Here is a 19,904-nt window from a genome sequence, read left to right on the forward strand (position 1 = left end):
GTGAATTCCTGGGTGTGTGGACCCTGTCCCACTAGTGCCCCTCCAATTGCTTCTTCTCTCTTGGCCTCAGCCTCTCCACCTCCCTCCTCTTCAACTTTGGGTTTTCAGTGGTGTTACAAAACAAAAGTTTAGTATTAAAAAAAATTCAGTCCAATATATTTGAACATGTAATTGGTTTTGTTTTGGGAATCGTGAACCGGGCAGCATCCCATCTGGTGTAGAGAGAGGTGCTCCAAGAGCTTTACGAAATGGAAGGATTTCTTTAGGCAGAAGTATGGCGGGACAGGGAAGTTATTCACAAGAGAAGAGAAAGGATTGTTTCAGGCCAGGACATCTTTTTTATGGGGTGGATGGAGGGTAGGGGTGGATTTGGCAGGGGTCCTATCAAGCAGCTATCTCACTAGTGCTAATGAGGAAATTTCAGATTGACTGTTTAAAGGTCGCATTCCTGGAAAGGGTGAAACTGAAATTTGTAGTTTGCTGTTGTGGGGACAGATGACACCACTTTAGATATGTCTTTTGTGTTGTTGTTTTTTTTATTTGATTGTGAATGCTTACTGAGAAACAATATAAAATTGATGTAGCCAAAAAAAATAGTTTAAAAAAATCTTCAGCTGACATTAAACATCTTAAGTAATTTGGAAAAACCTTACAGTGGAATTATAACTACAGGGAACAACAACAGAAAGTGCTATGTTCTTTCTTTTTTAGCAGTGGTCACTGTAGAGAGTACCCGCTTGTGGGAATCTTTTCATCTCTGGTGGGAAGTTTGGGGGACAGAATGCCTTTGATGTTGATGGTGGGCTGGCATTTCTAGCACCGGTTTCCCCAGGGAAGAGAGTGGAGTTACTTCCAGTGCAGCACCAGCGCCCTCTCTCTGCGGTCCTCCCTGAGACTGCTAGTGGCAGCCTCCTGCCTTTGGATTCTCCATCCTGTGTCTGACCGCTGTCCATTCTCCCCAGATACAGCTGGAGACACATACAGACACGCTTGACAGCACAGATTTAGAAATTAACCACCATCATGCCTACACCTACTTCAAAAGCTCTTTAACTTAATATCCACTCTTGATAATTTAATGACCTCAAAGTAGGTCAGAAATTTCAAATGTTAGAAAATTGCATTTTGGTATTACCTTTTAAAATTCTCTTTGCACCTGGGTCTTCACTTTGGAATTCAAATATTCTATCCTGGTGCCTTAGTCCAATGCTCAGCTTATCCTGCCCACTGGTAGAGTACATGGCACATAGTAGGCACTACTCATTTTCGAATAAAAAGGTGTCAATTTTATAACACTCTTTAGAGCATACAAATTGCCTCTTCTGTATTTTCCAGAGAGGAACTACTAAAGTTAGTACTTTTTACTGAGTTAATTAACAAGATCCATATCCTATTATAATAAAGGCATCTAACAATCACAATCTTATTTTAATAACTGCAGTCTCTTCTCACCGCTTATATAAAAGCAGAGCCAATGCTACAAATTCTGCCTCCTTTTTTATGTGCTGACTGAGCAACTTCTTTACATGAATCTTGCTTCTCACTAAATCAGACAAAATCAGGAACAAGAAATTGAATGTGGATAGGATATACAGAGGAGAATTTGAGGTTGAGAAGATTGAGCAGACAACAACTTTTGAATTTAAATGTTATCAACCAAAACAGACTATACTGTGAACTCTTGGAAGATTCCTATTAAGCCCCTTGAACTTCAGAAACTAAAGTTACCTGTAACCCAGCATAATTTATATATGGTGAGCTGCATTTATAGACACACTGACACATCTTTTCTATTTTTTTTTCTCTTGGTCTTATGAGTAACTTAACATCTGTACTAAATTATTTATCCTGATCCTCCTACTTTTGTATTCAATGTGAATGCCTTATATAAAGGAGGGTATATTTAGATAATTGTGAATGTAATTATCTCGTCTTTATGATTACCTTTATGGGTCGATCTTTAGCTATTCAGCCAAAGGTATCCATTTGCCTATAGGATAAAATTAGAACTTTTTAAAGAAAGTAGAAATGTAAAGGGAGGGGGGAGCTTTGGTAGTATTTTGCTGATTAAACAAAATGTAATTTTACAGAAAGAAAATTCCTTACAAGCTTGATTGTCAGGTTGTTGTTTTGATAAAGGACTTCTCAAATGCTCTTATTCCTTACCCCACCCCTTGGTAGCATAGTAAAGACCAGGCCTGGAAGACTCAAATCATGCAGTACTCTCACCAAGTGGAGAAAATACCCTTCATTCTTTGGAAAATGAGACCTTAGAAATACATTTGGAAAATGCATTACCCTAGAAAATAGGGTAACTAAATAAAAGTATGCCTCCTTTTGGCACAAGGAGGTTATTGGAAGAGAGAAGAGAAAACAAATGGTTGAATATCTGCATCCAGTTATCTTTCATCTCAGTTGTTTGGGAGGTATTCACACTTTGGCACCTATCCCAACCTTCTGTCTAAGAAAGCGGAAAAGAGATTCCCTTTCAAATTGCTCTAAACCAACCCGGGGGCAGCCATTTCATTCTTTTTGTATAGATAAGATCCAGAAGTATCAGCTCAAGAAGGCAGATATGGAATCTATCTTAGAAAAGTAGAGTGCCTTATAACAAGAGCTGCATAAAAGAAACCTATACCCCTACCCAGGCTGGGACTGACTAGAAACAGCAGCAAAGTTCAGAAAGATCCAAGGTTGTGATGCAGGCACTCTGGGGATCTGGGTACCCAAGCGTCCATGACCCACTTTGGGTTCTTTGCTGAGTGCAGAAAAGAATTCAAACGCAAACCAGCATAGCGCTTAAAGTGAAAGTGAGTTTGTTGGTGATGCAGTGAGACAGAGTGGGCTATTCCACAGGCAAGCAGCCCCCCTTTAGTGGAATTTGCTTCCTCTATTTGGGGTTGATTTAATCTGGGGAAAGGGTATTCAATAAGGGGAAGAAATATTCAGGATCTTTCCGGGGATAGGGTGGAGATTTCTCAGAGGACCTCCCTAAGCCATTTCGTGTCCTTATATAGGCTTTTCTGTATTGAATCATGGTAGTATGGGATGTGTCATTTAGCAAGCTAATGTATTACAATGAGTGTATAATGAGGTTAGAGGTTACCTTTAGTCCCCATGTTGGATGAACTGCTGTCTGCCAGTTTTAAGCCATAAATCTGGTTGGGGGTGGTCTTACTTTCTTCTTGACAGTTCCTATAGCTTTTAGCAGTTGCAGCCGTTTCACCACATACCCAATCTCAGTGGCGGTGAGATGGAGCTTTGCCCAAACTGAAGGTGACAAGACCATGCTATCCTCATAACTGCATAGCAAATGCCAAGGTGACAAACATCAGACAAGTGGGCTTGGCCTAGGAGACAGGGAATAGCAGGCCACCTCCTACCATGCCACTAGGAAACATAAGCCACAACCTCTCCACACAGACTATTTAGTCATCACTCTTAGATCAAAATGTCATCAATTTGAAGTTTTGTTGTTGTTGTTGTTTTAAAAGGTTCTAAAATACTTCTCTTTCTTGATTATCTTATTTTCTCTATTTTTTTCTGAGGATATACTCACATTTTAATAACTACAACTGAACTGGATGGTCAATTATGTTTATAAATAATTCAAAATTGAGCTATTAAATTAAAAGACTAAATTCAATTTATGTATTTAGAAACCACCAACCTTCCTATCACAAAAACACCCAAGCATTCTTGTCAGGGAAATATATAAAGAAAAAAAAAAAAAAACCTTCATCAAAGAACTATAAAAATAAACCCAAAAAAAAGAAGGAAGAAGCGAATCAATTACTATATTTCTATTGTTTTGTTGTTTGTTTTTATGTAGTTTTACTAGAGGCCCGGTGCATGAAAATCCATGCACTGGAAGGGGGGTCCCTCAGCCCGGCCTGCCCCCTCTCACAGTCCGGCAGCCCTCAGGGCCAGGAGGCATCCTGGCAATCAGGGGAAGGTGACGCCCCCATCACACCTCTGCTGCTGCCACTGCCAGAAGCGCAAGCCTCGGCCAGCCCTGGTTACCTGAGCCTTGGGCAGCTCTGGGCGGCTGGGCAGCCACTATCTGAGGCTTCCCTGCATGTCAGACCAGCCCTGGGCAGCTGGGCAGCTGCTATCCAAGGCTTGCCTGTGCCCCGGGTGTCAGCTGGGCAGCTGCCATCTGAAGCTTGCCTGCGCCTCGGGCTGGCCCTGGGCAGCTGCGGGGCTGAGTGGACTGGGGGACTTAGGAGGCAGGCGTGCGGAGCAGCCGGACCCACCTGGGAGCAGGCCTGGCTGTGCCATGTGCCTGCCGCCCCAGTGGGGCTGAGGGGACTGGGCGCTGCCATCTTGCAGCTGTGGGCACCACCATCTTTGAGGTCGTGGCAGTCAATTAGCATATTCCCTCCTTATTAACTGTGGGCACTGCCATCTTTGTGAGGGTGTGATAGTCAATTAGCATATTCCATCTTTATTAGACAGGATTGATTTCAGAGAGGAAGGGAGAAGGAGACAGAAACATCAATGATGAGAGAGAATTGTTGATTGGCTGCCCCCTACATGCCCCCTACTGGGGGTGGAGCCCACAACCCCGGTATGTGCCCTGACCAGGAATCAAACCATGACCTTCTGGTTCACAAGTCAATGCTCAACCATTGAGCCACTCTGGCTGGGCTGTTTGTTTATTTGGTTTGTTTTTTTATTGAATTTATTGTGGTGACATTGGTTATATATAACTATTGTTTTAACACAATTCATTATACTCTCCTATAACCTCAACCAGAATTTGAAATATGAACTCAAGTCATTATAGCTAACATTTATTTAGTACTTGATATAAACAGGACACTGTGTATTGTGCTTTCCATGCATGTTCTCATGAAATATACTGATTCAGCGTATATCTTTTTTTATGTCAACTATGCACTAGAAACTGTGCCAGTTACTGGGCAGAGAGTGATGTCCTAGACTAGTTAGTACCTAGTCGGATACTACTTCTGACCTCACTTGGCTTAACTTCTTATGGAGAACACACACAAAAAAGAAAGCAAACTGATAAAAAATAAAATTAATTCAATTGTGCCCTGACCAGTTTGGCTCAGTGGATAGAGTGTCAGCCTGCGGACTCAAGGGTCCCAGGTTCGATTCTAGTCAAGGGCATGTACCTTGGTTGAGGGCACATCCCCAATAGGCGGTGTGCAGGAGGCAGCTGATCAATGATTCTCTCTCACTGATGTTTCTAACTCTCTATCCCTCTCCCTTCCTCTCTGTAAAAATCAATAAAATATATTTTAAAAAATTAATTCAATTGTAAATATTGTCATAGAAATATATGAGAGATTAAGAGAATGTCACACACGAATCTTCTTTAGGTAGTACAGTCAGGGAAGACCTCTGAGGAAAACATCTTTACCTGAGGTCTAAAGTTAGAAAACCACATAAACACTGGAGGTGAAGTGTGAGACAAGAAATGCAACGCAAAGGGCATATCTCATGCCAATGGCCAAGGTCAGAAAGAGCTTGGAGTGGTCACAGGACTGAAGGAAAAACAGTATGGCTTTTGTGTGGAAAGCTTGAAAAGGGGTATAGCATAACATATACTTGGCAAGACATATACCAAACAATTATGTGCCTTAAGAGCCATGGTAGGAAATGTGTATTTTATATTAAATTCAGTGAAGCCCTATAAAACCCAAAGCAGGAAAATAATGTAATCCAAATTAAATGCTAAAGATATGGAGGAATAAAGAAGAAGTGGCCATTAAAAAAAATGAAATATTATCAATTGTAACAACATGGATGGATCTAGAAGGTATTATACTAAGTCAGAGAAAGACTAAAACCATGTGATTTCACATATATGTGGAATCTAAATAACAAAATAAATAAACAAAACAGAAACAGACTAATAGTTACAGAGAACAAACCAAGGGTTGCCAGATGAGAGGGGGGTGGAGGGCTGAGTAAAAAAGGTGAAGGGATTACAAACTACAAATTGGTAGTTACAAAATAATCATGGGAATGTAAAGTACAGAATATAGTCAATCCTATATAATAAAAGCGTAGTATGCAAATTGTCCCCGCAACCGGAGTTCTTCTGGGAGTTCAACCAGGGGGCAGGCCGGCCAGGGGAAGGGAGGGAGTACCCAGCTGGCAGCCAGCAGCCAGCAGCCTCTTAGGGACCCTACCAGTGCTCTGGGCCTCTAGTAATATAATAACTATGTATGGTGTCAAATTGGTACTAGATTTATTGGGGTAATCACTTCGTAAATTGTGTAATTGTCTAACCACTATGCTGTACATCTGAAACTAATATAAAATAATATTTAATGTCAACTGTAATTGAAAAAATAAAATGAAATAAAAAGGCAACACGAGGAAAAATAAACATATGAAAGATTTCATAATAAAATGTGCTACGATGGCACGGGGGTTATTTTGAGTTGAAGGCAATTGAGATCTATCAGGTTCACAAGAAACTCTTACCTCTCCCTTAAAATTTTTAAATTGGGGTCTTGCCCATAATAAGCGCTATTAGTCTTTATGACCTATTTATTGGGCAGGACAAACTTCTAATTATTGAACATCTGCTCTTCTTATTGCCCTGTTCCTTTGAATGACCTTCCTCCCCTCTGAAGCCTCAGGCACCTTACCTCATCCTTAGCCTAGAATGCCATATAAACCTCATTTTAACTTTGTGTCTCTGAACCTCAGATGTATGGGGAATCTCTGACTCTCCAATGTACATGGGGTTCCCATATGTATGTATGTAATAAATGTGGTTATATTCTCTTATTAATCTGTTCATTTAATTATTAGACCAGCCAGAAAAACCTAGAAGAGTAAATAAAAATATCTTCCTCTCCCACAATATCACAGCTGCAACAATGTGGAGACTGGATAAGAGGGACACAGGAATGGAAAAAAAAACTAGATAGTAGATGCTGGTAGCAATCTAGGCAGAGATGAATGTGGTTTTACTAAGGAGGTAGCATTAGAGATGGAAGGATAGTGAAGGGGAGCAGAATTTGTCACACCAAAATATATCACTTTGGCATGAGGATTATTTTGAGACAAGGTACTCAAAACCCGATGGATTTAGGAAAAGTTCTTTACCTCCTCTTCAACTTGCAAAATTTACATTGGAACAGAGGTCTGTACCAGGTAGAAAGCTATTAACAAAGATACCTTCTAGGCATCTCTTAATGCAGCTGCCACTGTATTAACCATGAAATTAAAAGACATTACCATTCCTTATTTTTATTATAATTTAGCATACACAGAGTGATTATTGGTTTGTGTTCAATGGTAAGTTAAGTAATCTATTAGTAAACATTTCAAATCAATCTAATTTACATAGAATACATACCTTGGGGTGTACATAATTTGCAGTTATTTCTCAAATAAAATTTTTAGCAAACATGAAAGGTCTGTAGCATTTGTAGTTGTGATTTTTTTAATTCACTAAAGTTAATAATGTTCAGAAAAGTTATAAAAAGGTTAATCATGATTTTAATTTAAGGGTTTCATTCCTATCCTATTCTTCAACCCAGTTTAGTATAAATGTAGTTTTGCAGGCAAAACTTCTGAGTAAGAATTTTTTTAAAGTTCTGCACAAATTCTTCTTCACTTTTCTGAGGAGATTTGTCACAATCACATTCCTAAAACCTTTCAACAATGTAAAAATAGGCTACCTCACAGGTAAAAGATTTAAAAAAATATTCCTTTCTGAGATTTGGAGATGGAATAGAACCACATTCATAGGAGCTCTGGAATATGCGGTGTTTCCTAGAATCTATACTAATCAAAGCCTATGTGGTCATCACGCCCGCACGCTGTGATGCCCTCACATCCTCACGCATAACAATCCATCACCAGGAGGCTGCGTGCGCAGTGGGCATGCGTGGGTGGGCAGGGACTTGACGCTGTGTGTGCGGCACAGAGGTGGGTCCTGCAGCTCCACGCAGCGTGGAGGCGGGTCCCAGCGGCTCCGTGCAGTGATGACGAGGGTGGGACCCCTGGCTCCAGCCTACCTCTTTGGGGCAATCCATTGAGGAGCCCCGGATGGGTGGGTGGGGCCTACCTCTTTGGGGAGATTGATCACAGGGCTTCCGCACTATAAGAGGGCACAGGCCAGACTGGGGGGACCCCCCCCCCACCGCCAGTGCACAAATTTCATGCACCAGGCCTCTAGTAGGTTATAAAAATCTATTTCCCATATTATCAAAACTTTATAAATTTAAAATATACAAATTCAGAGTTGTGTGTATTTTATAAAATCTCCAAAAACTAAAAATCTGGGTTTTGATCCAGTAACTTTCATATGGTTCAATGAATTGCAACTACTAGAGTAAAATATGAGTATTTTGGCTCCAAAATGAAAACTAGAATATATTACTAAGTTTGAATAGCTCATATGGCTATATCCTATAACTTATTTCACAAAGTTGACATATTTTCAAATGCAATTCAGTAGTCTCAATCTGAACATTATAAAATGCATATGGAAAGGAACAAATGTATCACACTTGAAGCACAATACATTATTCACTAACCCACCCCAAGCATTTCTTACAGATTTATGGAGTAATTTACCATATATGGAAAAATATATACATCTCAACATTTTCATTTCATGCCAACTACCTTAATTAAACTCATGCCACTTTAACCAATGTACACTAAAAAGTCCACCTAAAAAATAAATATCTGTATAGCTTATAGTTTTGAAAAATTTTTTCAAAAAGATGAGTTCAAACCTATTTATATGGACAAAGATTTTTAATATGACATTTTTACCAAGGTAACAATAACTAGAGGCCCGACGCACAAAATTCGTGCAAGGGGCTCGACCCTCATAGCCCTCGCAGCCCCAGCCGGCCCTCGCAGCTCTGGCTTCGTCCAGAAGGTTGTCCGGACAGTTGTCCAGAATGTTGTTCAGACGGTCGTTCGGCCGTTGGGTCTAGTTAGCATATTAGCTCTTTATTATATAGGATAAGCTTGCAAATATTTAACTTGGTACTTATAATTTCACTATCTCCCAAAATAGAAAAATGTATTTATTTATATCTTAAAGAATTTTATTGGTAAACTTTAGACCAAAACAATAAGAGACTTAAGTTCCTCTGACTCAAGGTAATGAAACTGGGTTTAATAGCTAATGAATTAAGCTTAATTATTTTTTTGCAGCAGAAATGGTGGTTTTTTAGGGACTTTTAACCTTTAATAAGAATAGTATACATTTAGCAAAAATATATCTACATCTCTGAAATTTCTGTACAGATAATTTGGCTTTAAAATTTTATAATTTTATAATCACTATACATAGAATTTAAATCTTAGTTCTATATTTTCTCTTATCTTTAGAGAAAATATCAAGAAAAAAAGATGAAATGAGTTAAAGATGTGTCCAGAGTACCTACCATTCTTCTGAGAACTGTATATACACTGCTTTCTCTTTTAATTCAGATTAAATGTAAAGAAATTTTTCCTGATACTGATTTTCTTGATATGAAAGTATTCTTAAAATGAAACAGTGGATTTTTTGCTCTGAAACATTAATACAGCATTTTTCTTTGTTTGTGACTATGCACAAATGGCCTTGTTGATAGACAAGGAAATTACTAGGTCTGGCTCTAAAGTAATGAGAAAATTCCATTGGCCAATTGCCAGAAACTATGTTATTACTCTCTAGTCACAAATGAGGCTACATGATCTTTTATGTTTCTGTTAGAGCTACTAATCCATTGCTAAACAGAAAATGATAATTCAATTTTCATTGGTGTTTCTTTTTTAAAAGCTATCTGCTAATAGATGCTGGAACCACCAGTTTTCTTCTCAAAATTATGAGATCAAACCTGAATATTATTATCCCCTCCCCTCCTCCTAAAAAATATATACATAATAGATTTTATTATAAGAAGTGTATCAATCTGTTCAGAGGAAGGATAACCAATCTCATTGTTAAGCATGTTATAGAACATAAAAATGAAGTGAGTTTGGAAAGGACAGAATTACTTTAATTTTGATATGTCAGTGACCCAATTCATGTGTCATTCTTATAGCCTCCATACTGAGTTTTATTATACCATTTGTTCACAGACCCTTATTTTGTAAAGAAAAAGTATATAGCAATGAGATTCAGATATTTATGGCACCTTTTTCATCTATAAGATTTGAACAAATAAGAGATTTGAGTCAAATTTGAAACAAGTAGGGGATAATACCATCTAGGAACAAGCAGGCAGGAAATCCATGGACAGAAAATTATTAACTGTACTGCATGCGACATCAGGGCTGAGAGGATATTTAGTCAGTGCCAGTATATTAATCAGTGCTGATAATTCCTTATGTGATCTAAAAATAAAAAAAGAAGTTTCAAAAGGAAAACATTTTATTTAATAGGAAGTACAGAGATTTTTATTTGAATAAAAATTGATTCTGCTACATCATATCAAGGAGGAATAGAACAAGATGGACACCTTATAGCTGAACTGTCTAGAAAAGAGATTTTCAGATATTTGAGTGGAAACTCAAGCTCTAGGAGCCAAGAGTATTCTTAGTGTTTGTTCTGTGAGCATCACCAAATCGAGCATTAAACCTGAGCCCTGTGATTTAGGTAACATTGGAAAGGCCCTCACACATATCATCTTCCAGAATCCTAATTCTAATATTTTGAATTCTAGCAATGCAAATTCATTTTGGGTTACTCACTTGTGTGACCTTGGGCAAGTAATCTAACTTCTTTAGCCCAAATGGTGTTAAGATGAAATGAAATATTGCACTTGAAGCACTCAAAAGTGCCTGGGACATATTAAGTATTTTAATAAGTGTATTAATAATGAGAGGTATAATTGACTTCTTTCTACAGAATGACTCTCTGAAGCAATCAATTTTGACAGAGACAAGGGCAGAGTGAGAGAATTCACAGACCAAGGCGGAAAGGCCACCCCCGAGAGGCAGGCAAGGGGAAATGATCAGACTGGAAAAAGCCAGAACAGACAGAGGTGTAAGAAGAAATTAAAGGAATTAAGGAGATGAAAAACAAAAAAGAGGATTAAACATGCCACAATATTAAACATTCCACAGCACATAAAAAGAGACGGAAAACATAAACTCTTAGATATGATCACATCAAAGCCTTTCTCTGAAAAATATGTCATAAACAAAGTTAAAAGATAAATCCAGAGTTGTTAAAAATCAACACCAAAAAGTGCTTTCTTCCTAGCTTTTTGAAAGAGTTTTTTAAATCACTAAGAAAAAGATATGCACCTAAATAGAAAAAAATGGTTAACTTCATGAATTAATATCAGAAAGAAAGAAAAAAATGTCCATTTACATATTAAACATGCTCAACTGCAGTAGTAATCAAAGAATTGCTATTTAAAGCAACAATGAGTAATCTTCCGTTTTTTACTTTAAGACCAGAAAACGTTTTTAAAATATGCCTATTGCTGTTGAGGTAAAACAAGCATTTTTCACACTGTTGGTTTGGGTGTAAACTGGATAAAATATTTCTTAGGATAATTTGAAAGATATTTAAATATGCTTAGAGCCCAGCCGGTGAGGCTCAGTGGTTGAACATTGACTTATGAACCAGGAGGTCACAGTTCCATTTCCAGTTAGGGCACATGCCCTGATTGTGGGCTCCATTCCCAGGAGGAGGTGTGCAGGAGGCCACTGATCAATGATTCTCTCATCATTGATGTCTTTCCCTCACCATTGATGTGTTTCTCTCTCCCTCCCTTCCTCTCTGAAATCAATAACAATATTTTTTAAATATGCTTACAATTGTGATCTTGAGTTGAACACAAGGTGGCTAAGCACACAACTAAAGTGCATTCCTGAGCCTCCCTGGTAATGTGGTGAAGTCCAACTATGACCAATTTCTACCAAGGGATTCGGAGTAGAATTCAGGCCACCTCCAGGATTGACCCATAGAAACCTTCTATGCAATATCCCATTTTGCTCTCCTTCCCTAGGCTGTTGGTTGGACATCATGTCCCAGTGTGACCACTGAAGCCATGCTTTGACAAGGGCAGAGTCTGCATCATTATCCTGGGACTGACTAATGGCCTTCCTTCTGCACCACTCCCCCAAATCTGTGCCTCACCCTGATTGACCTTTATGTGAGCAAAAAGCATTTCTACATAAGCGCTAATATCTGGGAGTTTAATTGTTATGTAGCTAGTACAACTAAAATAAATCTCAATTCTACTTCTAGAAATGTATTCTATTATGTTTAAGGACATATATTAACACCATTAACTATAATACTACAAAGAAATGAGAATTTCCTATCTAACAAAATAAATTATAAAATTATAGAATATTCATTTAATGGAATATCTTGCCACAATTTAAAAATATGTTTAATTATATAGGGAAATATGTACAAAAAATCATATTTTTCTTAAAGCAGTGTACAAAACTGTATACAACGTATGATCACAACTGTACAATCCAACCACCGATATTTGGAGGTGATGGAATTATCAGTAATTTTATATTATTTCTATTTTATCCAAACATTTTACAGTGTTTATTGGCTTTATTCAGCAAAACATTCTTATAAATTTTATATTAAAAGATGAGAGGAGCCCTAGCCGGTTTGACCTAGCATCGGCCTGTGGACTAAAGGTGGACTAAAGGGTCCCAGATTCGATTCCAGTCAAGGGCACATGCCCAGGTTGTGGGCTCAATCCCCAGTGGGGGGTGTGCAAAAAGCAGCCAATCAATGATTCTCTCTCATCATTGATGTTTCTATCTCTCTCTCTCTCCTTCCCTCTCTGAAATCAATAAAAATATTAAAAAAGAAAAGAAAAATTATGTTTAAAAAAAAGATGAGAGGAAAGAAGGAAGAGAAAACAGCCCAAAATTTTCATTTACAGAATTGCACTACATGATTTTACCAAGACTGTCCTCTGCACACAATTTTAGCGCTTCCCCTGTAGGTGTTGTGAGTGGGCACAGATGTGCTGAGGTATTGATCTTCTCACAGGGCAAGGTCCAGGGCTACTATCCAAGGGTCCAGGTAGTTGCCTCAAGGTCATCAGCAACCTTATTGTTGACTTTAGTGTTCTATCTCAGTGGTCGGCAAACTCATTAGTCAACAGAGCCAAATATCAACAGTACAATGATTGAAATTTCTTTTGAGAGCCAAATTTTTTAAACTTAAACTTCTTCTAACGCCAGTTCTTCAAAATAGACTCACCCAGACTGTGTAATTTGGGGAACAGGCACACTCAAGGGGCCAAAGAGCCACATGTGGCTTGCGAGCCACAGTTTGCCAACCACTGTTCTATCTAAATACTACCGTTTTCTGTATGTAATGTGACAGGAATAATGTTAGGAATCATCAGCTTAACACCCTTGTTAAAGAAAAGATATACATTTCACACACACACCCATTTTCTTTTTTATAAGGAGAATAACAGACTCCATAACTAGAGTATCTACTTAGAAAAAAAATTGAAAAATGTGTAACATCCATGAAATCATGTAACCTAGATTAAATTACAAATAAAAAAAGCTCTACCAGTAATACAAATAATAAATCTAGCATTACTATTTCAATAGTAGTTAAAATGGTAATTGCTCTTTTCTCTGACAAACTTACCACCGAAACATTTTATTTAATGTTTAGATGTTATACATTTCTCTTCACTTAAATCAAATGTAAATGATGTGTTTCATATACACACTCAGAGAGAGAATTAATAAAACATTTTAAAATAACTGTACTATACTCATAAAAATGCTATAATATGTTATCAGTCAGAAAATGACTAGAAAGTGAGCCATCTTTTTATCATTTGACTGTGTTTTGATGAGCATGAATGAAGCAACCAAAGGCAGAATAACTTTCAAAAGCTAGGATGAGTATTGAAACTTGACAGAATATTAGCATGTGAATGATACAGAGCAGGAAAAAGTTCATTTACAGGAGTTTCTCATCGTGGCCAACCTCTGTGTGATATTAAATGAGTTCCAAAGAGTACATTGGTCCCATTGAAATTTGCTTCATAAAAACAAAATTGTAAACTGAATGCTTTGCCACAAATAAAAGAAACCCCACCAATATCATCGTGCACACCTGCCAGTGATGATTAAAGAAGCAAAAAAAAAAAAAAGGCATTTAAATGTATATCTTAAAAAGAACTGTGAGATACTCTTTCTTCTCACAAAAAAATTAAATAAAATAAGTGAATTAGTCTTGGATTTTCATCTTAGTTTTCAGACATTATGCTTAGTATATTATATTTTTAAAGGAAAACAAGAAGATAAATTTAGATTCTCCTCTAAAATTCCCTCATGGTAAATTAGAAACTGAAATGCATTAAAGAACCAATTTTCTGCTTTAAAAATATGCACGTTTTTTAAAAGACCTCAAACCCACAAATGACCTAGAATTTCTGGAGATGCTCAATTCTCCCTTAAGGAGAAAATGTGCTAAGAAGAAGCATTCCTGGGACCAGGAAGTAAAGAACTCTCTGCCCAATTCCATACAAAAACATCTTAAACAGAACAATGAACCAACTATACAACAATGTAGACTGGATGGACCCTAAATAGGGAGGCTGGGGGCCCTTCCTTGACCCACCCAGCACCCTGCACTCCCCTCTGGACACTTGACACCCTGCACTGCATTATAATTTCCTATTCAATGATCTGTATACCAAGTGTACTGGTTAATGGGATTTTTTTCAATAGATGGAGTTACACATATGTTGATATATATGTGATTTGATATGTATGCTATTTTATTGTATTGACAACAAGCTTCAAAACTTCATATGTCAAATTTGCTGAAGGTGGTAACATCATATTTTTACACTTAAAAATGTCAAATTGCATGCCAAAAAAAGAGCATTTGCAGGAAGTTTTAATTCATTACTTTATTTTGAAGAAAAGTGCTGCTGAAAGCTTCGGGAAACTTATGGTGAACATGCTCCATATCAAGATACTTGTGAACACTGGTTTAATCGCTTTAAAAGTGATGATTTTGATGTGAAAGACAAAAAATGTCCAGACCAAAAAAGTTTGAAGACCAACAATTACAAGCATTAGTGGATGAAGATGCATGTCAAACTCAAAAACAACTTGCAGAAAGTTTAAATGTTGCTCAGCAAACAATTTCCGATCGTTTACAAGCAATGGGAAAGATTTTAAGGGAAGGAAAATGGGTGCCACATCAAATGAACAAAAGACAAATGGAAAACTGAAAAGTCATCAGTACAATGTTGCTTCAATGGCATGAAAGAAAGTCTTTTTTGCATCAAATTGTGACTAGCAATGAAAAGTGGATTTATTTTGAGAATCCCAAACCCACAAAATCATCGGTTGATCCAGGTCAACCATCAACATCAACTGCAAGGCCAAATCGCTTCGGAAAGAAGACAATGCTCTGCATTTGGTGGGATCAGAAGGTGTGGTGTATTATGAGCTTCTAAAACCAGGTGAAACCATTAACACTGATCACTACCGACAACAAATAATCAATTTGAACCACGCTTTGATCGTGAAATGAGCAGAATGGGCCAGAAGACACAGCAAAGTAATTTTGCTTCATGATAATGCACCATTACACTCTTCAAAACCAGTTAAAAACACGTTAAAAGATCTTGCCTGGGAAGTATTACCCACCCACTGTATTCACCAGACCTTGCTCCTTCAGATGACCACTTGTTCTGATCAATGGCACACACTTTCTGAGCAGCACTTCAAAATGTACGAAGAAGTGGAAAATTGGGTCTCTGAATGGTTTGCCTCAAAACAAGAAAAGTTCTATTGGGACGATATCCACAAATTACCTGAAAGATGGGGAAATGTGTAGCTAGCAATGGACATTATTTTGAATAAAGCACTTTTGATGTTTCTCTTTAAATTATCATGTTTTCTTTGATTACAAAGTCCGCATTATTAACCGGTACACCTGGTATGCCTTCTTTGTGGGAAGGACCAGTGTCTCATACCCATCATCGTATCCTCAGTTACCAGCGCTGTGTTGGTACATATTGGACACTCATTAAGAACATGTAAATAACTGAGTTTATGCATTCATACATACAATCCATACATAGTTACTAAATAGTTCTTATGTGCCAGATACTATCTTAAGCACTGAGATAAAGTGATGAATAAGCTATGGTTTTTTTATGCCAAAATACAACCCCATGAGTAGAAACAGAATCAGCAGAGAAAAGCATCATTATCATGGACGGCAGCAGCAGGAGTAGCAAGCTCCACCGCACGGTGGATTTCTAAGGCCTAAGACTGGAAACACATGAGAGGCCCCTGGAACTGTTGGTATAGGGATGGGAGGTTTTGATTGGAAAACTAAGATGCCACAGTTATTTGGTGAGGTCTACAGGCAACTGAGATGTGGGTAGAAATGGTAATATGAGATAATTAGTAACCACAGAATGGTGAGGCCTGAGGAGGTTAATGTTATATAAAACATTGATCATAAACCAAATTGTATATGCTTTGAAAAGCCTTAATTTAACCATGGAATCATTGCAAAGAAATATTTCCAATATATATGTCCCTTTTTGTTGTTCATATACACAGACATTTAGTTGAGGTGAAATCTGGAGCAATTTTTTCAGTTACTATTTTAATGGTTTAATGATGTTTTAAAAAATATTTTCAACTTATGACTAATTTAATAATGTCAGTTTTCAAAAGAAAAGTGAATCTAGCATGGAGGAAATGCTGCTGCTTCTACACATGTATGCCACCAATGTGTCCTGTAGATTCTGATTTTTAATAATAAAATCAAATAAGACATATAGCTATGTAGGTAGGTAGATCAGTAGATAGATAAGAAAGATCAAAAGAAAACTGACGAGTAACCAAGTGTTTGTTTTGTATGATTAGTTAAAAAATGTACAACAAACACAAATTGCTCAGTTAGAAAGGTAGATAATGCCACACTTTTGTCTAGTATGTGGATACAGATACAGATTTATTTATAGACTAGAGGCCCAGTGCACAAAATTCGTGCACAGGGTTGGGGGGTGTCCCTCAACCCAGCCTGCACCCTCTCCAATCTGGGACACTTCGAGGGATGTCCGACAGCCTGTTTAGACCCGATCCCGGTATGATTGGCCTAAACAGGCAGTCGGACATTCCTCTCACAATCCAGGACTGCTGGCTCCCAACTGCTTGCCTGCCTGCCTTCCTGATTGCCCCTAACCACTTCTGCCTGCCAGCCTGATCACCCCCTAACCACTCCCCTGCCAGCCTGATTGATGCCTAACTGCTCCCCTGCCAGCCTGTTTTCCCCTAACTGCCCTCCCCTGCTAGCCTGATTGCCCACAACTGCCCTCCCTTGCAGACCTGGTCCCAACTGTCCTCCCCTGCTGGCCATCTTGTGGTGGCCATCTTGTGTCCACATGGGAGCAGCCATCTTGTGTGTTGGAATGATGGTCAATTTGCATATTATTCTTTTATTAGGTAGGATAGAGGCCTGGTGCATGGGTGGGGGCTAGCTGGTTGGCCCTGACAGGTGTCCTGGATCAGGGTGGGGGTTCCCTTGGGGCATCGGGTGGCCTGGGTGAGGGGCCTATGGTGGTTTGCAGGCCGGCCACACACTTCCAACCCCGGCAACCCAAGTGGAGGCCCTGGGATCTGGGGTTTATTTATCTTCTATAATTGAAACTTGGTAGCCTTGAGTGGAGCCAAGCCTCCTGCTCGCTCTGTGGCCGCAGCCATTTTTATTGGGATTTATTTATCTTCTATAATTGCACTTTTTAGCCTTGAGTGTAGGCCTGGGCTGGCCAGGGCGGCAGGGAAGTTTGGCTTCCTCCATCGCCGGGGGCAACTCAAGCCTCCTGCTCTCTCCAGCTCTGTGACTGCTGCCATTTTTGTTATTTATTTATCTTCTATAATTAAGACTTTGTAGCCTTGAGTGGAGCCCTGGGCCCACCAGGGCAGGCGGAAAGTTTGGCTTCCTCCATTGCCAGGGAAACCCAAGCCTCCCGCTCTCTCTATGGCCGCAGCCATCTTGGTTGTGTTAATTTGCATACTCGCTCCTGATTGGCTGGTGGGCATGGCTGGTGGGTGTAGCGGGGGTACGGTCAATTTGCATATTACTCTTTTATTAGATAGGATATAAGGTAGATATAGTCTGTGACCCACTAAAATTTTGTGTATTGATTACATAGACTGAGGAGTCCCCAGAACTCAAGACATCAATGCTGAAACCGGCCATGTTCCTGCTAACTGGGATGAATTGAGCACTAAACTGGCATATACTCATCTCTGCAATAGAATATGTATTTCATAGATCTCTATTATTAGTTTTCACCCTATTCCTTATAGAAAACTATTTTTAAATTGTTTTAGGAGCTTTGGAAGTTTAATATTTAAAAATCTTGTGCACCAAAATAATAATAATTATTTCAAATTAATTAAATATAATTAATTGTATATGTATAAAATCTTTTACAATTAATTACCATGTTGAAAATAAATTATTTATTGATTACTTAAATCATCAAGACACTAAATTATATGACACAATGATAAAATGTATCATATTTGATATGATAAAATATGAGATGTGATCCCTTATCTACGTTTTTTCACAGCATAGAAAGTTGAAGGAGCAAATGTAAAAGTAGAAAAAAATCAATCCTGTCAGATAATAAGCTTCTATTAGTCACAAACTGTACACTTTGTATTGAAGACAATATGCAAGCATGTTTTGTTCACTTTGTATCATAATAGCTTATTAATATATAAAACACCATTGTTTTTTCTACCCAAAATCTCATCTGAAAGACATGGAATTAGTTCCATTTGATTATTATTTTTCTTTTCCTTCTCAGAACAAAAGTCTCCACTGGCCTCTTGGAGGCCATTACTCTTTTATAATGTATAAAATTGTGTGGCTGAATTCCAAGACCATACCAATACATAAACTGCAAGATTTGATTTCCTTCAAAAGAGTTTTAGTGTCTGCATGAATGAATGTGATTTCTTGCTCTTTTGTTAAAATTTGAATTTATAGGAAACATAATTTCTTTTTATTTTTATTCTTATAAACATTCACATAGGTGAGAAGCCACTCCAGAAATCACCTGACTCATCACAAACCTTTACAAATTGAATGCAGGAGTAGTTTTTACTTTTGACTCTCATGGAGGCATGGTTTTGTTAGATTCACTTTAAGATATGTGTCTGGCTTCTATTTGGACACAGGCTACTATGGCTGATGTAAAATACCATGAAAATGTTATAGTACAGTTGAGGCATGCATATAGCTAGTTATGTCTTCAGGTTTTCAAAATATTCATTGGCCTTTATTTCTCCTACCCAAGGAGGAGAAATAAAACTGATGCTGGGAGAGTTTATAAACAAAAAGTTGGAGACATTGCTGTACATCCTGATTTGGGCCTAATATATTTTCTTCCAGATTTTGTCTTTGGTTGCACTACAAGACAGTGAGTGTGCGTTTAATCTCCCTCAAAGCAAATACATGCCTATAGTCTTTTCTCGTGTTCCTTAAGGGTACAAAGCAAGGGTAGCATTTGATTATATCCGTAAACAAACTTGAAGACACAATTGCCAAGGAGGGCAGCATCATGGTTCACTGTAGCCAAACTCACGAGCCAACAACATCTACAGATAAGTTCTATCAAGAGGAGGTAACAACAAAACTTTCGAAAGGCTTCAGAAAATTAACCAAGAAGAGATACTTCACAGGCCAATGAACATTTTGAAAATATAACTAACTAGATGCATGCCTCAACTGCACAATAACATTTTCATGGTATTTACATCAGCCATAGTAGCCTGTGTCAAAACAGAAGCCAGATACATATTTTAAAGTGAATCTAATGAAATCACACCTCCATGAGAGTTTTGCAAGCCGGAATACAGCATGTGGTGACTTGGGATTGCTGGAGAGGGGAGAGGAA

This window comes from Plecotus auritus (assembly GCF_963455305.1).
Source record: "Plecotus auritus genome assembly, chromosome: 6".
Classification (NCBI taxonomy): Eukaryota; Metazoa; Chordata; class Mammalia; order Chiroptera; family Vespertilionidae; genus Plecotus; species Plecotus auritus.